Source organism: Camponotus floridanus, unplaced genomic scaffold (assembly GCF_003227725.1).
Source record: "Camponotus floridanus strain SB8 unplaced genomic scaffold, Cflo_v7.5 scaffold10, whole genome shotgun sequence".
Taxonomy (NCBI): Eukaryota; Metazoa; Arthropoda; class Insecta; order Hymenoptera; family Formicidae; genus Camponotus; species Camponotus floridanus.
The window spans coordinates 1,098,877-1,118,369 of NW_020229215.1; positions in this window are offsets into that span (position 1 = coordinate 1,098,877).

A 19,493-nucleotide genomic window follows, 5' to 3' on the forward strand; every position below is an offset into this window, starting at 1 on the left:
CCTATGGTGTCTATCGAAATATCTTTTGCGATCATCTTCAAGCGTTAATCAATACATACTGTTTTTTTTTCTTTTAATTCCTCGATCCGTAATTTGTTTATTACTGCACATCCCAACAATGATTAACAAATTACATCTAAATCGGCGAAAAATTTAAAGTGCTAAAAATATATTTATATATTATATATATTAAAAATATATTTATATATTATATATATTATATATTATATGTATTATATATTATAGAAAACCTCTGTAAATAAGAATTATCGTTTTTACATTGCAACGTTGTGTATGGCGTTATCGAAAATAACAGATATTTTTTAAATAAAATTTTTTTACAATGCATTACATTGTACATTTTTTCATATGTGTAATGACATAGTGCATATTTTATTATAATAAAGTTTATTTGAACACTTAATTTATGTACGTATTTTTATTTGATAATTACCTCTATAAGTGAGACAGGCGCGTTTTAAACCTGGATAATTGAGAAATTGAGTAAGTGACATACCTCTTTAAGTGGAATGAAATAAACTGTTCCTTGCGATTTCACTTAACCAGATTTGACTGTATAAAGAATTCATATATTCCATTCTAATAGCTAACGTTATTTATATATTTTTATTATAATTTTCATACCAGCATAACTTTTATGCTTAATACTTCATATAATATAATGTACTGAATTATAAAATTTAATATAATTACAAAATAGTATTACTATTAATAAATAGATTGTATGCATACTGTTTTTCAGTTTCCAATCACTATGCATTTCTATCCAATATATTCTCTTCTTCGAATTCTTGGATTATTATGGTTTATTGTATTTCTTTGTATTAACATTATCATCACTTGTCATACTTGTCTCTTCCTAAAAAATTTTAATGATCACCTAATAGCCCTAATAATCCCTTTTTTTTACATTATTTTATTTTTGATGATCATCTAATAGCCCTAACAATCCTTTTTTTCACATTATTCTATTTTTTAATTTATTTTTAGTTTACATTATTTATTTAATTTATTTCATTTTTTAATTTTTAATTTTAAATAATTTTTTCTTTGACAAATTTGACTGATTTTATTACAGGCATCGTCAAAATAATGAGATACCGAGGCATTTATTATTACTTTAGACGGTACACTTTGTAAGTGACTCCGATATAAAATCTTTTGTTATTGTTTTTTATCACATCATCACATTTGCGCTGAAGATGGCCCAAAAATAGGATCGAAACGTTCGGTAACTTTTCTTTATAATTTGTTCCATACTTATTTGATTGTATAATAAATAATTGTATTATAAGATCGACACTTGACTCGTATTGCCATTAAAACTGAATTGTTTAATTTTATGTTTCGAGTCTTATATTTTTTTATTAATTATATTTATTGAAATATTTATTAATCTGCTTTCCCTAATATTATTTAAACCTACATTTCCTGATTCTTTAAAAGATACGTAATATATTAATCACCTAAATTAATCACATAATAGTCCTAAATCCTCTAATAGTCCCCAATCCTCTATTTCTTGAAAGGAAAATTAAAAAATCTTAATAATCATCTGATAGCCCTAACAATCCTATTTCTCGATTAAGTGAAATTATTCGAGCCTATCTCTAATCACGTATATTTTAAATTACGTGCCCTAACACTTACATTCTCTAACCGCATGCCCTAACCGCGTGAATAAATATCCGACATTACGTACTATTGTACGTAAGGCTTTTCTTCAGGCCAGTTGAACTTTTTTTTTCGATTTGATCCTGGCCACTTTCTCGCTCGATCTCTAATCAGAGATCGAAAAAGGAGATAAACACTCCTTCTTTTGCCGATTAATTACCGGCAAATAAGCGTAAACGTTTCACGCTCATCGTAACGATCGTTCGATTTTACGATCGTTCGTTAAATATTTGAGTATAATTTTATTTTAACTCAAATAAAGCCAAATTACTACAAATTTTTGTATATTATATTTTCTAATAAAATATAAAATTCATGTGTGTGTATAATTTTTATCATATTATTTTTATCATATTACAAGTTTTTTAATTAATTAATTATTTGGCTTTATATTAGTTATATAAATTAAAATAAAGTTTAAAAACAATATCTACAAATAAATTCTACGATGGATGAGCTATAAGAAACTAGAATAAAATAAGTGTGTGTTATAAAAATAAAGTAGCATCAAAAATTGATAAAATTGATAAAATTATTAATACGTGTTCTTTATTTAATAAATTAAACAAAATCTTTACAAAAATTTTTAAAAAAATTTTCTTCTCTTGATTCTCTTTTTCTAATTAATATATTTTCGCAATAGATGCAAAGCATTTCAAAAGAATTTATTAAAAGTTATTTAATTAATCTATCCTAGCTCATCCATTTTAAGGCAACGGATTTATCTACAATCTACAATCTTCATCTACATCTACATCTGCAATTTCTACAAATCCGTTACCTTAAAGTTAAATAAAAGTTTTTTTCACTCACCGGCACTGATGCGCAACAGCGGAGTTGTTGTAATCGAAGCTAGTTGTCTGTAACATAGAAATATAAAATTCATTTATAATAATGCTCACAAAATGTAATTAATATTTTAAAAAATTTTTATCGCGCGGAATTTAATATCCGATGTGTAAAATAATAAGCAGATAGTCACTCATGGAAAAATTTTATAAATTTTTGAAACTGTTTTTTAAACAGAAATTTTATATGACTTTTATAAAAATCTTTTTCTTTATTTTTTTTAATTCATTTAAATAATAAGACCGAATTATTATCCGTACAATTGATATTAATTAATATACAAATAATAAATATTCACCATCAGGTTGCTCCGCCGATGCAAGATGCCTCTCCTAGGCCTCCTCCTCCTCTCATGTTGTTGGCGCGCGATACTTTTAACGACACTCCCGCACTCGCGAGCGATATTTTTATATCGCTATTTTCGTTATTTTACGCACGATACTGAACGGCACTCCCGCACTATTTCGATGCGATTAAAAATTTTATATTTGATCGCGCGATGTATATACTTAATATGTATATACCTTTAACGGCACTCCCTAATATGTATATACTTAACGCGTTGACGAAGCGCTTGTCGTCCGCGGCACGTTGACGCCACCGATGACGCGAAAGGGTACTTAGTTTCCTATTCAGGCACCTTAAGATTTATCATAAATTGAAAAATTTAAAATAAACCTCAAGGCACCATCCAAGTACTAAGCCCTCCCACCGCGACAAGGTGTACCCCATGGGAGGGTTATATTATATTATATATAATTTTATATATAATGTAATATATAATTAATTTTGTAATAAACTATATAAATTTTAATTCGCAAATATAAACTATAAATAAAAATATAAAAGATAAGAGAAAAAATCTATTATATAAAGCAATGTTCAAAATAATTGTTAGAGAAAGAATTTGAATATATGGAACGTCTCACATCACTACCTCACTGTTCGAAGGCCACTGAGGGAATGATCGTAGGTCAGAAACATTACCGCGGTACTGTTTATATCCAGATTGATCAAGATTGATTATGTAGAGAGAGAATTTGATAATATATGAAACGTCACAACTTTATTGTTCAAAGTGCGAATGATCGTAAGTCATAAAACATCGTTGAAATATTCTATGAATGATTGTCGATTAAGAAAATTTAAAGCATTGGTCGAAATTTATTCAATTTTAATAAGTATTGTTAGAGAAATTATTATAATAAGCATCAATAATCGAAAGATCATAATCAAATTAATTTCTTTATCCTCTTTTATATTTCCTTTTTCAATTTTTATTCGCAGTAATTAATGATTGCGATTCGATAAAGATATATCGTTGCGATACATTTTCATGATCTTTATCATAAGTTAATTTATTTTTAATATGATCGTCATCGAAATATTTTACGTACTTTAACATGTATATATATATATATATATATATATATATATATATATATATATAATACCAATATAGCTATTTTGAAAATAATACATATATAAATAATAATAATAAATAAATAATTTTTATAAATTACTCACTAATAATAATAATACTAAATAATTTTTAAAAATTACTCACCGCATATCTCTCTGACTGCTTCACTGCTCTCTGAATGTTCGATACTTTTCCAGATGTCCTTCTTTTTTCTTCTACATCCCTTGCTGTTTCCTCATAGCACTCATATTCACTCGCGAACAAACAATTAATTATATTTAATCATATACTATAGAAACGATCGCGAGACTTTTGCACGGCACACGATCGCGGAATAATTACGAGAAACGCACATTAATATATCGTATAATGGATAATGAAGTACAATTCGCTCTACAATAGTCGTAGCGAATTATATTTCAATACTAATCGCGATCGCGTTTAGGAAAAGAATTCAATAATACGAAGCGTTTTGTATCACTACTTTGCCGTTGGAATGTCGTGTGAATAATACAAGGTTGTCTATGTATTTATAATTTTTGCCTCTTTTGTTTCAATTTTTATTTGGAATAATGAAGGATCGCGTTTCGATGAATGTATCATCGTCATATAGTTTCATGTTATTTATTAAGAGTTAATTAATTGTTAATTGTAATAATCGTATGGAATTATATTTCGATATTAATCGCGATCGCACTGTTAGAAAAATAATTCAATAATACGAAGTGTTCCGTACCACTACTTTACTACTGGAATGTCGCCGTGCGAATGATACAAGGTCTTCGCCTATGAAAACAATACAGCGCTACGTCATCAAGGCCGAACGTCGTGTTATTGACCTCGCTGCCGAAATATTTTACGCGTACAATGACGTACATATACGAAAATTGAATTTATATACAAGTATATTTTTAAAGTCACACAGATTAATTATTTATTAAACGATTAATATATATCTCACATGCCTTTATATATATATATATATATATATATATATATATATATATAAATTCAAAAATAAATTCAACTTAATTAAAATAATTTTAATTAGGATTATTTGAATATTAAAAGAAAGAATGAATCTTACTTTATAGCCCTAACAATCCTACTATTACAGAATTCTAATGATTTTAAGAGCCCTATCAACCCTAATATCAATAGAAGAATTCTAATGATTTTACTTAATAGCCTTAACAATCCTTCCTGATTAACTAAAATTATTCGAAATTTGAGGAATCTATCTCTAATCATCACCTCACCTAATCATGTATATATATATATATATATATATATATATATATATATTTTAGTCACATGCCCTAATCGCGTGCCCTAACTGCGTGCCTTAACCGCATACTCTAACCGTACTCTTCAGGCCAGTTGAACCTATCTTTCGTTGATCCTGGCCACTTTCTTTCTCGATCTCTAATCAGAGATCGAAGAAAGAGATAATTACTCCTTCTTTTGCCGGATAATTACCGGCAAAAGAGCGTAAAATATTTACGCTCATTTAGTAACGATCGTTCGATTTCATGATCGCTCGTTAAATATTGAATATAACTTTATTTTAATTGAAATAAAGCCAAATTACTACAAATTTTTACAAATTTCTATAAATTATATTTTATAATAAAATATAAATTAATATGTGCATTTATCATATTACAAATTATTTACTTAATTAATCATTTGGCTTTATATTAAGTTAAAATAAAGTTTAAAACCAATATCTACAAATAAATTCTACGATGGATGAGCTATGAGCAAACAGAAAATAAGTGCGTATTATAAGAATAAATTAGCATCAAAAATTGATAAAATTGATAATTGTTAAAGCGTGTCCTTTATTTAATAAATTAGACAAAATCTTTACAACAAAATCTTTTCTTGATCTCTTTTTTTAAATTAATATTTCAATATATTTTCGCGATAGATGCAAAGCGTAAGTTCGAAAAAACTTATTAAAATTATTTAATTTAATTAATTTAATTTAATTTAATTATTTAATTTAATTTATTTAATTTAATTCATCCTAGCTCATCCATTTTAAGGCAACGGATTTATCTAAAATCTACAATTTACGTCTACATCTACATGTGCAATCTCTACGAATCCGTTACCTTAAAGTTAAATAAAAGTTTTTTTCACTCACCAGCATTGATGCGCAACAGCGGAGTTGTTATCGAAGTTAGTTTTCTGTAACATACAAATATAAAATTCATTTATAATAATGCTCACAAAATGTAATTAATATTTTAAAAAATTTTTATCGCGCGGAATTTAATATCCGATGTGTAAAATAATAAGCAGATAGTCACGCATGGAAAAATTTTATAAATTTTTGAAACTGTTTTTTAAACAGAAATTTTATATGACTTTTATAAAAATCTTTTTCTTTATTTTTTTTAATTCATTTAAATAATAAGACCGAATTATTATCCGTACAATTGATATTAATTAATATACAAATAATAAATATTCACCATCAGGTTGCTCCACCGATGCAAGATGCCTCTCCTAGGCCTCCTCCTCCTCTCATGTTGTTGGCGCGCGATACTTTTAACGACACTTCCGCACTCGCGAGCGATATTTTTATATCGCTATTTTCGTTATTTTACGCGCGATACTGAACGGCACTCCCGCACTATTTCGATGCGATTAAAAATTTTATATTTGATCGCGCGATGTATATACTTAATATGTATATACCTTTAACGGCACTCCCTAATATGTATATACTTAACGCGTTGACGAAGCGCTTGTCGTCCGCGGCACGTTGACGACACCGACGACGCGAAAGGGTACTTAGTTTCCTATTCAGGCACCTTAAGATTTATCATAAATTGAAAAATTTAAAATAAACCTCAAGGCACCATCCAAGTACTAAGCCCTCCCACCGCGACAAGGTGTACCCCATGGGAGGGTTATATTATATTATATATAATTTTATATATAATGTAATATATAATTAATTTTGTAATAAACTATATAAATTTTAATTCGCAAATATAAACTATAAATAAAAATATAAAAGATAAGAGAAAAAATCTATTATATAAAGTAATGTTCAAAATAATTGTTAGAGAAAGAATTTGAATATATGGAACGTCTCACATCACTACCTCACTGTTCGAAGGCCACTGAGGGAATGATCGTAGGTCAGAAACATTACCGCGGTACTGTTTATATCCAGATTGATCAAGATTGATTATGTAGAGAGAGAATTTGATAATATATGAAACGTCACAACTTTATTGTTCAAAGTGCGAATGATCGTAAGTCATAAAACATCGTTGAAATATTCTATGAATGATTGTCGATTAAGAAAATTTAAAACATTGGTCGAAATTTATTCAATTTTAATAAGTATTGTTAGAGAAATTATTATAATAAGCATCAATAATCGAAAGATCATAATCAAATTAATTTCTTTATTCCCTTTTATGTTTCCTTTTTCAATTTTTATTCGCAGTAATTAATGATTGCGATTCGATAAAGATATATCGTTGCGATACATTTTCATGATCTTTATCATAAGTTAATTTATTTTTAATATGATCGTCATCGAAATATTTTACGTACTTTAACATATATATATATATATATATATATATATATATATATATGTAATAGCAATATAGCTATTTTGAAAATAATACATATATAAATAATAATAATAAATAAATAATTTTTATAAATTACTCACTAATAATAATAATAATAAATCATTTTTAGAAATTACTCACCGCATATCTCTCTGACTGCTTCACTGCTCTCTGAGTGTTCGATACTTTTCCAGATGTCCTTCTTTTTTCTTCTACATCCCTTGCTGTTTCCTCATAGCACTCATATTCACTCGCGAACAAACAATTAATTATATTTAGTCATATACTATAGAAACGATCGCGAGACTTTTGCACGGCACACCCGATCGCGGAATAATTACGAGAAACGCACATTAATATATCATATAATGGATAATGAAGTACGATTCGCTCTACAATAGTCGTAGCGAATTATATTTCGTAGCGAATTATATTTCGATTAATATTTCAATACTAATCGCGATCGCGTTTAGGAAAAGAATTCAATAATACGAAGCGTTTTGTATCACTACTTTGCCGTTGGAATATCGTGTGAATAATATAAGGTTGTCTATGTATTTATAATTTTTGCCTCTTTTGTTTCAATTTTTATTTAAAATAATGAAGGATCGCGTTTCGATGGATGTATCATCGCCATATAGTTTCATGTTATTTATTAAGAGTTAATTAATTGTTAATTGTAATAGTCGTATGGAATTATATTTCGATATTAATCGCGATCGCACTGTTACAAAAATAATTCAATAATACGAAGTGTTCCGTACCACTACTTTACTACTGGAATGTCGCCGTGCGAATGATACAAGGTCTTCGCCTATGAAAACAATACAGCGCTACGTCATCAAGGCCGAACGTCGTGTTACTCACCTCGCTGCCGAAATATTTTACGCGTACTATGACGTACATATACGAAAATTGAATTTATATACAAGTATATTTTTAAAGTCACACAGATTAATTATTTATTAAACGATTAATATATATCTCACATGCCTTTATATATATATATATATATATATATATATATATATATATATATATGTATGTATAGATATGAATTATTATGTTATTTATAAAAATTAATTAATCTATTGTTATAATAAATAATTTTCCGATGTTGATCACGATCGTATCTATAGAAAAGAAATTTAACGGCGTATTATTATATTACATATTAGAAAATATTAGACAATAGAATATGAAATTATTACGATTGTTTTATTGTACTTTTCCGAAGTCAAATTTTATAATATTTAGTTTTGCATTTTAAAAGACTTAGAGCGAACTAAATAAATAATAAATGATGTTGAGAAAAAGAAAAAGAAGACACATAAATAAATAAATATATAATATAAGTATATAATAGAAATATACAATATAAATAATAGTAAAAAGAGAGACATAATAATATTTTTATATAATAAATTGTTATTAATTAAATTATTTATATTTTTATTTATATTATTTATATTATCAGAGGGACATATATGTTACCTTCTGAAAACATTCGTGGACATTTGTTTTGTAGTTCATGTCCACGTTTTTAATGTTCACAGACGGAGTATCGTTTTCAGGGATCACCTAAAAGCGGGCCATGACATCTCTCAGTCTTCTCTCTGATGTGGTTCTCTCTGATTGATGCGTGCGAGCAGTATTCTCTTTCTGGCATTACTGCTCGTAAAAGGCAAAAATATGCTTCAGATCTTATAATAATTACTAATTCTTTATATACATTTCGTGATAAATATTAAATACGAGATAAGTTAAGAGTGGCTCGCTGTATAGCGGGGAAGAACACGTGCCACATATTATTGTCTTTTTTATGTCATCTTTTTTTTAAAATTATCTTTTAGTATAATATGCTGTATGGGTTATTATTGTCTGTGATTATTAAATAAATATAACAAATATGATACGATAATAATTTATAATTTACAATTTTCATCTTTTGTTTTATTTTGTTTTCCATTTAAAAGAATATATCAAATATAAATATATTTTGTTGCAGTTCATATTGATGTACTTTTTAATTACGTAATCAATATTTATTTAATCGATATTAAGCAATTTTATTATAATTATTAAAATTTTTTTGATAAAATGTTAAAAAGAAAAAATTATTAATTTTGTAGAGGATATCTCAATATATTTTTGATGATTCCCTTCGTATTACATTTATGAACTATTAAATAAATTTTATCAAAATATTTTAATTTTTTCCTTTGTTGGTAAGATAAAATTTCTTCATTTGTTGATAAGTAAAATAAAAGTCTTAAACAGTTTTACTTTTGTGCATTTAATTGTTAATTGATAGATTAATTGCTAACTAATTAAAAATAATTATTATAACTCGCATTTAATTTTTTTTTACATTTAGCGGAGTGTATCTTGTGAAAATCTCTTGCCGACTGTATAGTTGAGAAAGCTTTAGTCACATTCACTTTCAGTAAAAGGAGGAACCTTTCATATCAGCTGCAAATATTAAGGAAAACATGCCATTTAATGTTTTTAAAATATATATCAAATTTTATATTTTTTTAATATTAAAATATAAGTTAATTAATCTATAAATTAACATAAATCTATAAATTAAAATAAATACATAAACTAAGAATGCTAATGATTTCTCGCACTAATCAAGCTGTATATGCTATCTATTATGGAAGGAGGTAGAAATAAATTTGACAACACATTGATAAGTTTAATTCTTATTAAATAGCTAATTTTTTCATTTATATGTATGATAATACATTATTGATTCATTTTAAATATTTATTAATTGTAAAGTATATTGAATGTAATATGTAAATAAAACTTATATTATAATAAAATTATTACATATATTTATTAAATAATAAATACATTTTCATTAAAATTAACATTTTTTACAGAGAAAAAGAAATAAAATAAATGTTCTTCTCAATTAATAAGAAAATTATATTTGCCTAAAAAATATAGCCTAATTAAAAAAAAGAAATTTCTTTTATACATATATGTATAACGCATATATAAACAAAATTTATAAAGCTCGCTATATAACTTTTTTGTAAATTTTATATTACATATTTGTCATGTATTAATTTAGACATTAACTGTATAAATTGCACTAATTGAATTTAACGTTCCAGATATAATCTAATTAATTTTTATTGTTTTTAATTATTTTTTCATCTTATATTCTTTTCGATGTGTTTTTGATTGAAAAATTATAGGATATCTTTAATTAAGATTCACATGTTTTGACACACGATACTGCCAATAAAAGAAAGAAGAATTTAATCAATTCGTCAATGAACAAATTGGTTCAGAGACGCCAATAATACTATAAATTTATATAATCAAAAGAATAAAGAACACACATATATTGACATCTCTTTTCGAGATTTCTTCGAGGATTTTATGATTTTCATTTTGATCTTCTAATTGTATACAAGAGGAGACGTAGAGACACAAAACGAGACTAAAGCAACGGAGACCAAGGACGTGCAGCACATAGTCGGGCTCCATTATGAGGTGTAGGCATGTCAAAATTATCATACATATTGGCTGGCTAGATGCCGACATGAAGATATGCTGTCCGGTCCTGAAACGTTCGATTATTTAAACAAATCGAACGATACCATCGCGGTCACACCCATTACTTTAATGCGCCCCGTGTAGGTATTCTCGCCCAGGTCCAAAGATCCCGTATATCGCAAGGAATCCTCGTGCATTTTTATGTGCACTTTACTTCAATGCATTTTAACCCTCTCAAATTATTCCTAAAATTAATAAAAATTAGATTGCGTGCATTTACAATTTCTCGTAATTGCTTTAAAAATAGAGAAAATTATTTTAATAATATACTGGAAATAGAAAATTAATATTATCAGACTGTGTAAAGTTGGAATGACATTTCCAATTCATAAATATCTTTTTATATTGCAAATTATATTTATTCGCTATAAATTTTTTATTAAATTTACAATCTGTGGACTTTTACAATAATAAATTAGATTATTATACATTCTTTATTAAATCATTAACCTGTTATTTAAAAACAATACTTATTATTCTATTCTTCTCGTAAAATTTGCACATAAATCGATCTCTTCCTACACAAATCGCTTGCAATAAATTTTTACATCTTCGCGTTAGGCTTTCACAACAACGAGTTCCCATTCAACGAATATCAAAAGCTATGCACGGGTGGACAACCTTACCGCAGGGTGCACAAATGAAACGCTCCCAGGGGTGAAACGCGAGCGCGTGAGCGACAATTTCCCCGCGTGCACGCGTCGAAACGAAATTCGTGTCGCACGAAAATTACGAATAGGTAGGTAGATATATGTTCGCGTTCTCTTAACTCTCGCACATGAATAATAAACGAGGCGCTAATGCTCGCCCCTTCGACACCCCTGTTCCTCTTCGTCTTAACCGAGCCGGCGTGTCCGAAAGCGCACGGTAATCAGACACCAGCGGTTAACATCATTAATTCATTCGCCCGCTTCATGCTCGGTCGCTTGTATCGATTGTTGAATGTCACGTGTCCAAATAATTTTCAGTATGTATATGATATGTTTAAATCCATTTTTAATTAATTTAGAGTGTAACTTGGACAAAGACAAGGAGAAATACACAATGTATTTATCATATGCATATATATACGTGCGTGTGTGTGTGTGTTTCTTAATAATTAAGTTTAAAAATTAAAAAAAAAATAATTTTTGCAAGAATGCTTGAAGATTAAGACAGATTTACAATGTGCGTACAAAAGAAAGATAACACACATACATGTAACGTATGCATGGCTTGATATGCAGACAGCGTTCATGAGGCGGCGGCATTGCTTACGAAAGAATTTTGATTCTCTTTAGCTGCGAAATCATTCTCAAAATACGAAGTCGGACAGAACAACTTTGTTATGGCGACTAATGTTTATGCTTCTTGAATTTTATCAAATGACAACAAATAAATCATATACTACACATCCATCTCTTACATAACTTTATTTGTTTGCCATGCAATAGAAGTGATTGAGATTAAACAAATTATTTAGCAATAGAGCTATTACTTTGCGAGAAGCAATTTTATTATCAGCATCTACTCATTAAATATTTGAATATCTATGTCGTATTGCGGTAACACTGCATGGTGCAGTTTGGCTCGATTAAATAGCAAACGCGAGAAGCTGAATGGCAAACGAGAAGATATTTGTCCGTGGATCAAAGCGCGGTATCGAGTGGGCGTATCGCCCGGGGGGTCAGGCAGTCGATCTCTCTCGGTTTTGCCGCTTAACAAGGATCGCCTCCTCTTTAAATGAGACTCGATGACCGGGCGGAAATCGAAAGCGCGTTGGCGATGACACTGTGAAAAAGTTACGAGTCCGCTCGTCGATCCTATTCGAATTTAATCCGGCCAGTAGATCGTTCCGCTAATAATTTGCGGCGTGCATTAAGTAAAGATGCATTCGAAGATCTCGTTGTAGAATTGCAATTTGAAACATATCGAGATATATGTATGTATCTTTTTTCTTGGTTTTGTGTACGGACTTGTATTTCAGTATTGAAATAAAATATTTCAGTATCAAAATAAAATATTTCAGTATTCACTTTTTAATATTGAGGTAGTCAGCGTTTCCACGTCGATCAAAAGTATGTCGTTACAGACACATATGTAGGAAGGAAGGGGTGGCTTTTCCAACCACCTCGTTTCCGCGCTCTCGATTTAGCCGCCGGCAGACCCGACCGGATGGATTGGACGCAGAACTCTAGCGCTTACTCGTCCACCCCCGCCTCGCGAGATCCTCTCTTGCGCGTGTGTCCCTCGCCCCGTCCGATGAAAGAGGAAACTTCCTGCGGCTCCGGGTCGATCTTTCGGGTGCGGTGGTGTAATAAAAAACAGTCCAGTCAGCGGGGCGTGGATCGCCGATAGCGCGGACGGCCACGTCTCGTTCGTCGAGTCGACGATCGCCTCTCAGCCCTCGATCGCGCAACGCCCGTTTCTTTATTTATCCCTGGCTGTTCGCGTCCTCCGTTTATCGGCATAATTTGTTTGATTGGTATTTGTATCAGCAAGTTGCCGAGAGTTTTTTTCCATAAAAGTTTTTTATGCGAATCCACGCGAACGCAATCTTTTATTTAAGAGATTGTTATGTTTGGTGCTTTAACTATTCCGTATTTGCCATAATCATTTATATTTATAGTTGATATAATATATACAGACAAAAAAAGAATCATAATGAATCATAATGAATCATTAATTATGTATCTCTCCAGTTATTTTAAAGACAAAATATTCTAAATGTTTTAATAATTATATAATTTTAATAATAGCCATTAAAATGCAACGTTGCTCCAGAATTTCGAAGGTTCTATCGAAACGAATGAAATGCATACAAGAAACATAATCGATAAGATCCATCCAAAGTCGACGAGAGAAGAGAAGATAGAGAAAACCATCTAAGCGGCGTCGACGAGATTTCGTAGCAGCAGCTGTCACCACGTCGTTGTCGTCGTCATCATCACGACGATTCTATGCGGTAAGACGTACGGAGAGAGCACGGGAGACGCACGGTGCCCGAACAGAGCTGGATGGAGGAAGTTGGTAGCCAGGATATCAGTATCAACGTGGTGTAATCAACGAACCACGCCCCTTGGTGCTATGCTCTCTCCGTTCCGCCCACTACGGCAATTACACCCTCGAGTCACCCACTGGAGGGGAACATTAAATTTTCCCCTTTTCCCCTTCACCCGAATCCCCCACTCTCCCTGCAGCTCCGCGTCACCCCTCGATCTCCTTCCATTCTCCGTTCACCTTTCCTCCTCTCGCTCCTTTTCTTTCTCCGTCTCTCTTGTTTTTTTTTTAATTGCTGTTTGCTGGAGTAGACGAGTAGTTGAGAATATTCATCATTTTGTGCAATTTTCTTTTAATCATTTAATATATTATCTGAATTATGTTGAATAATGATATAAATAGCATTTCCTGAATTTTGTATAAAAAGATTTGTGACGGATCTTACTGGATATAAAAAATCTATTTAATAATGTATTATAGCTCATATAATATTGTGTGCAAATATGCTGTTATATGCAAAAAAATGTTAGTTTTTTTTACGTATCAAACGATTATTAGATCAATTATTCATGAGACACATAAATTTTGATCTTAATCATTATGCTTGTTAATTCAAAATTAATTTTCGCGATCGGTCATTACGATATGCTTTATATTTCCAGCTAGCTCATGCACCCGACATAAATATATGCGCGATATCATAAAACGAATTAAAGCTGCACGCTCGTGAAGTCGCATAATCGTTTTGCTAAGTGCAACGACGTGTAGAGCGATCATAATAAATAGTCACAAAATGAAATTCTTAAGCAAGAAATGTGCGCGAGAACTTTTAAGTCAGTATATTGCAAAAAATGCGAGATTTTCTTCCATAGGAAGTCTCGAGCTTTCCGCGGCAAAGATTACTTTAATTGTTTGAAACTTAATTTATGCGCCTCCCTGCGCACGCGGTTACCTTTCTAATTTTGCGAAGGAAAAATCAAATTTTTGAGTTAATTATATTGTACTTCTTGTTCTTCGGCTTTTATTATTTGTTCTACTTGTTTAATTATATCGATTTTGTCTAATAATCGTTAAATATATTATCTTTTATTCTTTTTACTATATTTTATTGATTTAAAAATTTTTTTTTAATTTATTATTAAAGCATATATCTCTAAGTAAAATAACATTACTTAGAATTACTATTAACACTGCTTTGAATTACTATTTGAATTTAAAAATTTACTTAATTTTTTATTTTATGAATGAATAATTAGATTTTTAAACTAAATATATCACACAAGTATTGCTAATGTAATTAGTCTGATAAATGACTACACAGTAAAAAATTTTGTGTTAAATTTAACATATTTCACATGTCCCAATTTATCCACTCTAATTTTAATGTTAATTTAACAGAAGGCAAGTATGTAAATAAATAACACAAGTAATATGTTTAAAAAAATAACACAAAAGTGTAACATTTAAATTTTATCTAGAAATAAAGTTTATGTTAAATTAACATATTTATAATGTTAAATTTAATTAAAAGAAAATGTTATTCTTACATTTTTATGATAAATAACAGAAGAGATATGTCGTTTAACATATGAAAACTGTTATAGAGAAAAAAATAACACAACTTAATTGTTCATTTTAACATATTTCATCAAAAATTCGTGTATTTACATATTAATTGTGTTGTTTTAACTCTTAGAAACGGTGAATATTAACTCAACACAGAAATGTCAAAATAACGCAATGATAATATGTTACATTAACATAAGAGTATGTTAAAAATTTAACACAAAAGTTTTTACACGAGAAAATTTTAACAGAAATACAAAATGTTTTTTACTGTGTACTTACATAAATTCTTGCAAACGCACATTTAACTTGGATAAATTTGATACTGACAGTTTGATATTTAGTAATTAAATGAGTGTCTGGAAATAATAGATTAAAGCCAGAAAAACAATATAAAAATAGAAAAAGTAAAAAAGCATGAATTAAACTAATTTTAAAAAAACAGGAATTATATGATTTATTTTTTACGAGCAAACTTAGATCGTCTTATATTTGTTATTGAACAAAGCTTGACATTAACAATCTAAACATTTATTGACTATTTAAATTACATAAAAATATATATGACTACGCTTGATGAAGAAAAATACAAGAATAAAACAGATAAAACTAGAAATAGAATGTATTCTATATTTAAAATTATTTTACACGAAACATGTATTCAATTTATTTTCTGCAACAACTTAAATTTTTCGATTTCAGTTTGAGGATCGCGTATCCACATTATTATAAATTAATTATTACATATTATTGGCTAAGTTTATAATATCAAATATATAATATAAATATTGGCTTTAGATTTAAAGTGAAAATACAGAATTCACGATTCATATGTTAGAATTTGGCGACTTTAATGCCCGACAAAGGACATATTCGCTCTTAAAATCTTATCTTCAAAGAAAATGAAAAAGAAAATTGAACTTTATTCAGATTTATTTTATTAAAATAGTAATGTGGTAATCTAATCTAAATTAGAAATTAATTTCTCGTCCATAATTTGCGACAAACTAATAAGAATTATTTATAAATAACAAGTTATTTTTAAATTATGATTAGAGTTACTGATCGCTGACGAAATTAATCATTAATTTGTTAGAGCCAATTTTCAGCATTAAAATAAATTTATCGCAATTAAATGTGAAGACCTCTTCCTGAAAAGAACAAATTATACGGATAGAATGAGAGTCAACTATAGATAGGCCATTCGACAGACGTCCGGAACAGCGTGAGAGGACACGAATTGCGGGCATTCGCTACGCTCTCTCGAGCCGTGATTTGTCCGCCCAATTTCACGGCCCTTTCGGGAAAAATGGGAAAATTTCTCCTCTCTCAGTCGCGGCAACGAGTGTGGGAAATAGATCGCGTTATTCTCCCGCGGTTGACTCTTTGACACGCCCATGGCGAACGCGCGGATTAAAACGTTCCTTCCACTCTTACGTTTTGGTACTGGTATTTAAATCATACAAACAGTGTAAATTCCAGCGAGTGATCATAGAGGATTATTTAATTCAATTGTAGTGTCTTGAATTAGTGGGAAAAATTGCACACGCGTAACAGTATAAATTAGATAAATAACAATCAGTCCAAATACACATTTTATCCAACCGAATATTTTTTGTTTTATTATTATTGACGAGAAAACTGTTTCGTTCATAAATAATAAAAAACCTCGTTTTATTATTATTTATGAAAAAACTTTAAATTTTATTTCTTATAAAGTAATAAAAAAGCATCGCATTAAAAAAAGCAACTAGGTTTATATTAGATATCTTCTTTCCCTCTCTCTTTCTCTCTCTTTCACACACAATATCTTTCATACACTTCCCATCAAAACTCTGATATTTATACCATTATATCATTGATATTTATACCATATTCAGCGATTCATTTAATGTAGTTAACAATACATTCTTAGTTTCGAAATAAACAGTGACTCTCGTTTAGCAGTTCAATTTTATAATTACTTAAATTATTTATTTTTGTATATCTGTACTATATATAATTAACTACAATCTGTTTTAAATTTTTTACAATTTTCAATATAGGGAAATTATATATGGCATATTAATAAGAAAAAACGCGCACTATTGATTAGGTTTAGGAAATTAATTAAAAATTACATTATAATTTTTAAACATCATCAATAATTAGATCTTAATATAAATGCTTCTTTCATACTTTCCTTCTTCAATGGCTACATTGTTATGAACAGAATAAAACATTCGAATCATGTATCTCAACAATTAATATTAATGACATTTTTATCATAACTTTTGTTACACAAATTTATGAACCATCTAAATCTCTCGGGAGATTGATTGAAAAATACGTTTTTTTTTAATAATTGAAAAGAACAGTTGAAAGCTTTTCAATTTTAATCGTTGGAAATGTAACGACAGGGAGCGGTCGAGTCTGAAAATTGTTAAATTTGGTTTCGCTGTTCTCTATCGACTAACTTCGACCCTCGCCCTATGCAACGACGATGTCAATCGAGGTCAGCGTCGCCGCCGCAGTCTCGGTATCGCCTTCCGGAGCGCGTCCGCGGACGATTATTAGTTTTCCGCCTCTCCCGGAAACCGTCGGCTCGTTCTCATCGACCGCAAAGAACGTGGTAACGTCGTCGTCCACCGCCCGTCGTACGTTACTACGCTCTATAGGGGAGAGTCGCTCTTTCCGCGTCCTCTAGGTAGGCGTGGCAGCGTCGGGAGAGATGATTTATCCCTCGCGCGAGGCGCAGTAACTGCCGAGATCGCTGGCTAAACGACCGCGCCGGTCCTTTTCGTGTATTAACCGTAATGCACTCTGCCTTGCTATTGTGTACACTGTATACGATCCCCCCGTTCTACTTCTTCGGACCCCCTTCAAGCCCCCCCTTCAACTACCCCGGCGACCTTTCGTTTTTTTCCCTGTCATCTTCTGCAATTTTTTGACATTCTCTTGTTGGACATTATTATAACTTATGAAAGATGTTTCTAGTTTCTTTTTTGCGCGAAGAATTTCGTCCAAGATTAATTATTTCTATCTTTGTTACAGCGCATATTTCTGTTCTCTCACTTCAAGTTCGATTAATTCATGTACATGTTGTTATTTTAGGTTAACGTTTTTGATAGACTTTTTTATCACTGATGAACAATGATTTTAATACACATTCATGCTATTATTATGATTGATTTGTACTATATATCAGTTGTAGAAAACACAATAAGAAAATAAAAATAGGAATGCATAAAAATAAGAAGACGCCTTTTTACAATAATTATTATCGCAATTTAAAAATTAACATGTTTGTTAAAAATTAACACATTTTTGTTAAAAATTAACATGTCGATATATTTTAAAAAGAGTGCAACTATACAATATTAATAATTAGACTTCTTTATTATGTACCCTTGTTACTTACCTAAGAAGATAAAATCACCTGTCATCAATTATTGATGATCAATAGTTGATGCTCAATTAATTTGCGCGCTGAGAAAAACTCTTATATTTTTATCGCCGTTTCCGTTTCAAAAGTCACGGCTATTCCGAGTCAAAGAAGGCTAAATCGAATTAGCCGGCTGACACATTGACGTGTTTTGCATCGTCCTGCAGTTGCAGCGGCCCGGTCGAACCTGGCATATGGGGTCACGCCTACGAGGTAAGCGAAGGGGGCCCCGATTTCGTCCGTGGAGCCCTATTCAGAGACTCGGGGCCCGCACGCGACGCAGCCTGCAAAAATGCGCAATCCACCGATTTGAGATGACGATCCGATCCCGTGGGAGCACCCGATGACGATGAGTCGACCTGGGGCGGCCGGAGGC